This window comes from Vulpes vulpes, chromosome 14, assembly GCF_048418805.1.
Source record: "Vulpes vulpes isolate BD-2025 chromosome 14, VulVul3, whole genome shotgun sequence".
In the NCBI taxonomy this organism is placed as follows: Eukaryota; Metazoa; Chordata; class Mammalia; order Carnivora; family Canidae; genus Vulpes; species Vulpes vulpes.
The window spans coordinates 15,165,305-15,173,470 of NC_132793.1; the positions used below are offsets into that span (position 1 = coordinate 15,165,305).

The following is an 8,166-nucleotide window of genomic DNA, read 5'->3' on the forward strand; positions in this document are numbered from 1 at the left end:
CTGATGGCTCTCCCACTGACTCCTCCCTTGGCATTTCCCCCATAGACTCTTGATGATCTAATCTCATCTTGACACCTGCTTTTCAGAGGCTCCAAAGAACATGCGCATCTATTTGCTGGGGCTTGAATTATTCAGGCAGTGAAGGGAAAAAAGGCGGGGAGGCACAAGAGTGTCAGAAAAGAAAGAACAAGTTTTTTCTCTGATACATATGACTATTGAATGAAGATAGTAATTAAATTCCCTTAGACACTTTAAAAATTAGAGTGAGGAAAAAGAAAAAAAATTAGAGTGAGGTCCCATATTTAAATGACAATTTTCATCACATACCTAAAATTTTAGCACTTGCGGTCATATAAACAATGACAAAATGTCAACTGAAAACCTTCTAGGCAATAGTGCCTTTACAAAAATTTGTTTCAGGTGTACGTGTCAAAGAAAAATAAATTTTTTAAAGATCACTCTCCCAGACCTGAAACCCTTGGGTGACCCCTAATTAAGGCTGAATCACATAGCAAGAGGTGAGAAGATGCCAGGCTAAATAACATTTCATTATTAGGAAGACTAGGGGCTCAACCCCCAAACTAAGACTCAACTAAGGTAGCTAACCTGGGTCAGAGCTTTTCCTTTTCCTGATTGATGATGGGCCTAAATTTTAGACCCTAATGTCATAACTTAGAACTAAGGCATGGCCTGCTCCACTTCCAGCCCTAAATTCCGGACCTGGCCTTAGACCATCCTACTCCAAGTGTTAAGGCAGCCACAGCAGTACCACAGACAATGTAGCAGAAAAGCTTCCTCCTCCATCTCCAGGTAATGGAGCTACCGTTCACAGGATCCACACACAGAAGATATGACTCAAACATGCCCCTGGAACCTGACCAACAGAAAATCTGAGGGTCAGGAGACATTGAGAGTGAGAAACATATCAGAAAACGAGAAGTCAAGAACCAGCCAAAATTAAATATAAAAGGGTAGCCTGCTCCCTTCTTACAAACTCTAACTCTGGGAAACCAACTAGGGGTGGTGGAAGGGGAGGAGGGTGGGGTGTGGGGGTGACTGGGTGGCAGGCACTGAGGGGGGCACTTGACAGGATGAGCACTGGGTGTTATTCTGTATGTTGGCAAATTGAACACCAAAAAAAAAAAAAAAAAAAAAAAAAGACAAAGGAATAAAAAAAAAAAAAAAAACTCTAAAGGATCCCTCCAAAAGGCAGAAGATAGAGAAAGGGCAGGGTGGCGGGTGGATATCCAACAGTCTTAGATTTTCATGTAGTTTTAAATAGGTCACACTTTATTTCTTTGCATTCTTTCATGTTAATAAGCATTTAACTCTCAATAAAAGGAAGTTTGGTGAATGAGGAGAGCCTGGAGGAAGAACTGGGGATCAGTTATCCAGGTCTGAGCCTGTCGGATGGGTCTTCTCAGGTCTGGTTAAGAAGGGGTTTCTACCTGGGGAGAGAGGAGGGACTCAGATGTGAGAAGGTGCAAAGGGGTGGGGGTCGTGGGGATATTCACTGGGTCCCAAGACCACCCTGATCTGCATCCTGCTGGGTACCCTCGTCCCAGGAGCGCCCAGATGTGCTGCCCAGGAATCAGGAACAGGGGACAGGGAATTCTAAGAAGAGCCATCCTAAGGAATTAGAATCTTACAATCCCCTTACCTGGAAGTTGAAATGTGGAGATGAAAGTGATTCATTATCATAAGCTGTAAGAAAAACCAATGGCAGTTGAACACAATAAAAATTCAGTAACAGTCGAGGGATAATCTTGTGGATCATCTTGTCCGAATGGCCCCATCATTCTGGTGCCCCTCACACGAAGTGGACTGTGTGCCCCTTTGAGGAAGGGGCCCTGGGCAGGCCGACCTGGGCAGGCCCACCCCAGCTGGGAAGAGCTCTGATCTCAAAGACTTCTAAGAGCAGTGTCAGTGCCAGGACACCTTGTTCTTCGGGGACATTCCCGGCGCAGCCCGAGGGCGGCTGTTGGGGGGCGTGGGGGGCTCTCACCTCAGTCCAGGCTGAGCCAGGGCTCCATACACTGCCGCCTGCAGTTGTAGAAGCAACACTTGCGCTCCGCCTTGCAACCTCTGTCACGGTAGCACAGAGGTAAGAGGACGAAAGGGCAATCATGTAAAAACTCCGGGCAATAGCCAGGCTTCTGCACAGCTGAGGAGAGAGGCCACAGGGTGAGTTGGGGGCGCCGGGGCGTCGTGGCCGGGCACGAAGGGAGCCCCCCCTCCCGCCGCCCGCGGGCCCCCTGCGCCCGGGGACACGCACCCTTCCGCCGCCCCCGGCCCCAGGGCTGCGCCGAGGGGAGGCGGAGGAGGAGGAGGAGGAGGAGGACCGCGGGGAGCGCCGCCGGGCGGAGCAGCTTCATCGCGCCGAGCCTGTGCGCAAGGTGCGCGGGGATTCTTGGCTTATATCGCCTCTGGCGGGGGCCCGCCGGCAGGGGGCGCTGTGACCCCCGGGGTCCGAGGTCACCTGGAAAAGGCGGGGGCTTCCTTCCCGCCCCAGCCCCGCTGCAGGGGAGGCCTTGCAGTACCCCGGGCGCATAGGAGGGTCGGGGCTGGCCTGGCCCTTAATAATTCTTGCTTTACGGAGAGGATTTTGAAGCCTTATAAGATAGAACCGATTTTCCCAGGGCAGATCCTTAGGTCAGATAAACTCCGCTAAGTGTCCGGAACAATTTAAAGCCCAGCCCTCTGGAGCCCCTGCCTTGGGCTCAGGTCAGGATCACCGGGTCCAAGTCATGATCGCCGGGTCCTGGGGTCCAACCCCATGTAGTCTCCTGTTCAGGGGGCATCTGCTTCTCCCTCTGCCCCTCCTCCCCCTGCTCCTGTACACAGTCTCTCTCTCTCCCCCCAAAATAAATAAAATCTTTTAAAAAATAAATAAATAAAGCCCACCCCCTCCCAGCAGATTTCAGCAATGGGTACATTTGAAGAGCTTACTTTGAAAAGATGAACCTATGAAACGCACACAGGCACAAAGACAAGGCAAGAAAATGAGCTGTTAGCAAGATGCTATCTAGACCTACAGAGACCATCAATGCGTCGGGCACCAGAGGCAGAGCTGGAAGTCGTATGATGTTTTGTGCCTTAACTCCTGTCTTTATGCCTCCATGATTTTGTATAAACTTCATTTGCTGATACAATCTAACTGGAGGTCCCTTTGGAACGTGAAGTCCAGGCCCCAAGACCCTGCTAGCTCTCCCTGCCCTCCCATAAAAGTGTATGTTATTTCTGCTTGCTTGGTGGCAAAGAACATACCCATCTTAAGCAATGGGAAGAAACAGGTATCTGGATGGTCACAGGAGAATCGGCACCAGCTGCGGGAGACAGAGCTGCTGAAAAGGGTCAGTCCCTGGAGCCACAACTCTTTACACCTGTTCCTTTCTTTGCAGTGCTATCTCATAGCTACCTCCTGGCATTTTTCCACTGTGCATCTTCCTTTCTAGCTCTAGCTTGGCCTATCCTCTGTGAAGTTTTTGTCCTCATTTAGAAAAAAAAAAAAGATTCTTTCCAATGGGTTTAGCAGGCAAATAACATAAAAGTGTCTGCATTTTTATTCTCAAGATTTTTGTTTGCAGTCCCACATGCCCACTCATGACCTTTCTTTTTTTTTTTTTTTTACCTTTTTATTTTTAAGGAAACTTGATATTCACTGAAGTTTTATGATACCAAAACATGACAAAAGTATGACATGCAAAGGAAACTATATGTCAATCTTATTATAGATGTAAGGCAAAAACCCTAAGGAAAATATTAGCCAGTGAATTTTGTCATATATAAAAATGGTGATGCATCATAAACAAGTGGGGACTTATTTCAATCATATGTGGTTGGTTTAACATTCAAAAGTCAGCCAGTGGAATACTCCTTACTAATAAATAAAGGGGAAATCCTATGATCATCTCCACATCAGCAGAATATGTAAAAAATCATGTATCTATTAATGATAGAAGACTATAATGGGGGATCCCTGGGTGGCGCAGCGGTTTGGCGCCTGCCTTTGGCCCGGGGCGCGATCCTGGAGACCCGGGATCGAATCCCACGTCAGGCTCCTGGTGCATGGAGCCTGCTTCTCCCTCTGCCTATGTCTCTGCCTCTCTCTCTCTCTCTCTCTGTATGACTATCAGAAATAAATAATAATTAAAAAAAGAAAAACAAGAGTCTTTCCTTTAAAAAAAAAAAAAGAAGACTATAATGGTACAGGATTAGAAGTTCACTGAGTTCCTTTGATAGCAAGCCTCTATAAAATCCCTGCTACAGAATGATAAAGAGCTACTCCTCCATAAAAGCTGTTAGAATACTAACAAATATTGTCAAAAATCAACCTTTTCAGAACTTTAGAACTTACCCAAGGCTTCCAACAATCCATGAAGTGTTTATTCAAGAGAACAGGTGCATCTCAGCAAGAAGAAAGAGCTTTGTGGCAATTTGACGTGCCCCACTCACATCCCTTTCTTCCTGGCTGGGAGGTAGCCTTGAGGGCAGCAGGCTCGCATTGCAGGAGGTGTGAAAACGGGCAGCATAGCTGTCACCAAAGTACAGAGTGCTTTTGATGCTACTCAAAAACTCTATCACCAAGAAATTGTCATGATTTGACCAGGCAATTTCATAAAAAGAGCCTTTTTTATTTCACCCAACTCAGAGCTTTTCTTTGTGGTCAATCCTCTCCCTGAGTCAATTTTGTTTGGCATTATGGCATCTTCAGACAGTGAGACCAACTGGAGCTAGTGAAAGGCTAACCAAAAAACATAAAAAGAAGTGGGGAATGAGATGTCTAGGAGGTTTTAAAGCTTTCTATCCTGTTCATGGGAATTCGTGGGAATTCTTGGGAATCTAGAAGGCCACACACACATGTGGGATTGTGTCTATGCCTAAGTGCTGTGTACATGTGATTTATATATTGGCCCCATCCTTCAACTTGATTAAGATTGTATGACTTATTATGATTGTCATGTACTTGCTGTTGGGTTGGATACAGTCACTATCTTGGGATCTATCTTGGTGTTTGCCTTGTGGTATATGATTGAGTGATTCTCTACCTTGGTATTAGTCTGGCATGTCACTGCCCTTAGACTATGCCCTTGTTCTTGATTAGGATTTTCTGTCTGATAATGATCATTGCCATATACTTGCTTTATTTTATTTTATTTTTTTTAAGATTTTATTTATTTATTCATGAGAGACAGAGAGAGAGAGGCAGAGACACAGGCGGAGGGAGAAGCAGGCTCCATGCAGGAAGCCCGACATGGGACTCGATCCCGGGTCTCCAGGATCACACCCTGGGCTGAACATATACCTGCTTTAAAGTTGGGATATAATAACTGCCTTTGGAGCCAACCTCGTGTCTGCCTTTTTTGTCCAGAATAGTGTGGACTCTGTTCTGTTTGGAAATCTGTATAATCCATCTGGTAATTAATAATAAGAATGTCTGGGCTCAATAATCTCCAAAGTTCCCTTCCATCTCTTACCCCTCCCACCTGCTCCCTGCCAACTCATGATGTTCCCCCAAAGGGTTGTGGCTTGGGTTGCAGCAGCAGAATTCATTCCCATCGGGGAGAAGAATATGTGCCTGAATAGGTTCTCTGCTAGCACCCAGAATATCCTTAAAAGCCATTCTCCTTGACTAGCTTTTCCTCAAGCCCACCTCCTACACTTACCACTGAGGCCCATCATAGCTACTTGGTTCTCAAAAATGAGCAGAGAAAGGAAAAAGATAGTATACTTCGTTTTGCCAGAAGAGCCTTGGCTGAGAGCTGAATTGAGTTTCTCATATATGCCTTCCTTGATTGTATGTGCCAGGGGTTAGCTGAAGTCACAAAAGGCATTGCCCTTTCTTAGCTTATCAATAAATGCTACCTTCCTCAGTCCTGCTCAATAGGGGACATTGTCAGAGTTCCCAGGGACTTTGTGCATGGACATGATGTCAGAGGCCTTTGTCTTCCCCTATAAGCTCCAGCAAATCTTTATCAATACTCATAGGTCATCAGGCTAAGCCTTCTGTATTTATAGAAAAAATTCAGTCCAGAGAAGAGAACTTACTTCAGGTTACAAAACTAATCCTTCCATGATGCCATCATTTAAATACTCCATCACAAATATAAGCCTGTACTTCTCCTTGTTTCAAAATGGGCTTGAGATAATATTCTATTTTACCTGAGAAGGAATAGTCATAGGTATAGGAGGTATAAAGACACTGAAGACAGTGAAACTTTATGGAAGCCAAATAAAGAAGGTTTCAAGAAGCAAACAGTATGTGCCAAATACAAAACTGGCTGTGAGGGTCATCAGACAAAGACTGATATGTGCCCAAAGTTTTACTGTCTTTGGCAGCTGCTAGTAACTTTAATTACAGAAGATTAATACTGTTGCTATGTTGAGTTGTCAGTTGGAAGATAGAGAATAGAAGTAGCATTTTCAAGAAGTCTGAATTTGCAATGGAGTGGGGGTCTGGGCCATACCTGTAGATAAGGTGAGCTCCAGAGATATTTGCAAAGGTTGGGAGGAACTTAACATGTTTTAGTGGTGATGGGAATGAGTGTTGGATAAAGAAGTAAGAGTGTTGGTTTTCTTATTGGATTCTTTTCAGTCTTTCCATTTTTTTTTAACCAAACAACAAAATTAATTTTTTAAAAGATTTTATTTGTTTATTAGAGAGAGACAGAGACAGAGAGACAGAGAGCATGAGTGGGGAGTGGGGCAGAGGGAGATAGAGAAGCAGACTCCCCGCTGAGCAGGGAGCAGGGACCCCGATGCAGGGCTTGATCCCAGGATCCTGAGATTATGGCCTGAGCTAAAGGCAGATGCTTAACTGACTGAACCACCCAGGTGCCCCCCAAATTAATTTTCTAACAAAAAATTTCCTACATAAATAGTAAACAGCTACAGCCCAATAGTCTGTGAGGAATATTTGCTACCATCAATGAATTCATTAATATATTGAGAGAGGATACAAAGAGAATATTCCCAACTTATCTAGAGAAGTATAGTTTTCTGCAAATGTGAGAAGATCTTTAATAGTCTAAGAGCATTCCTTTACTTTGTTTTTTTTTTTAAATAGCTTTATTTATTTTTTTTTAATCTTTATTTATTTATGATAGTCACAGAGAGAGAGAAAGAGGCAGAGACACAGGCAGAGGGAGAAGCAGGCTCCACGCACCGGGAGCCCGACGTGGGACTCGATCCCGGGTCTCCAGGATCGCGCCCCCGGCCAAAGGCAGGCGCCAAACCGCTGCGCCACCCAGGGATCCCCATTCCTTTACTTTGACCCATGAAAATTGGTTTGTGGGCAGACCACAGGACCAGTGAAGCATCCCAAGAGTGACCTTGTATGCATTCAGAACACATGGAGGGTGGTTCTGGAGGAAGGATGGCTTGAAAACATATTTCCAATCATTCTATATTAAAATCCTAATCTCCCTGTAAGAAATGCCATATGTGAGAGAAAAAGGGAAAGACCAACTGAGTTCTTATGTGAGAAACATAGATTAAAAATTACTAAGTTGTCAGACATAAGGCATGTGAGCTACACGGTTCCACTTAGCCATTCCGAGCTCCTACCAAGGTTATGTGTGTGCCCCAAGGGTAGTAGTATCAAGAGCTGAGGGGCAATATTTTCCTGGGGCAGAGACCTGAGCAGATAAGGTTGAAATGTTCCTGAACTATAATTGCCTACAGTACCTACTGTGCCCTAATTACCTATGCACTCCTTCCCACTATTCCTTCAAGAAATGCCAGAAACCACTCTATTCCAAGCTGACTAGTAGAAGAAAAGATCTGATAATATTAATCCTATTTATGGGCCAAAGAACAAAACCTCTGTCTAATCCTGTGTGCAGAAGATACAGATAAAACAGAGGGACTGAAGATTTGCAAAACAAACCAGACAATTGCAAACCAAAAATAGCATAAGATAATGATACTCATATTAGAATAGGGTTCAATGAAATTTGGGGGGAAAAGTATTTCAAAATTAAAAAGGAATATATTGGTAAAAATGAAAGAGTCAGTGCTTTCAAAAGCAGAAAAATGGATAATTCACCTATGAAAATAAATAAAACTTGACCCATAATTAAAGAAGTTCAAGTTAAAACAAACATGATTCATTTTTTTATTGGGGCCTATGAGACTGGTTTCCCACCACTGATTTTGGGCAATTCT

The 8,166-nt window shown here is 44.4% G+C and overlaps 1 long non-coding RNA gene across 1 annotated transcript; it reads right to left on the reverse strand.

Moving 5' to 3' along the window:
- Positions 1-1,269: 1,269 nt before the first annotated feature.
- On the reverse strand, positions 1,270-1,706 carry LOC112919821 (uncharacterized). Its single transcript, XR_003234980.2, has 2 exons — positions 1,661-1,706; positions 1,270-1,448 (listed from the first exon to the last, which is right to left on the reverse strand). It is a non-coding gene; the product is annotated as an uncharacterized lncRNA (long non-coding RNA).
- Positions 1,707-8,166: the final 6,460 nt, after the last annotated feature.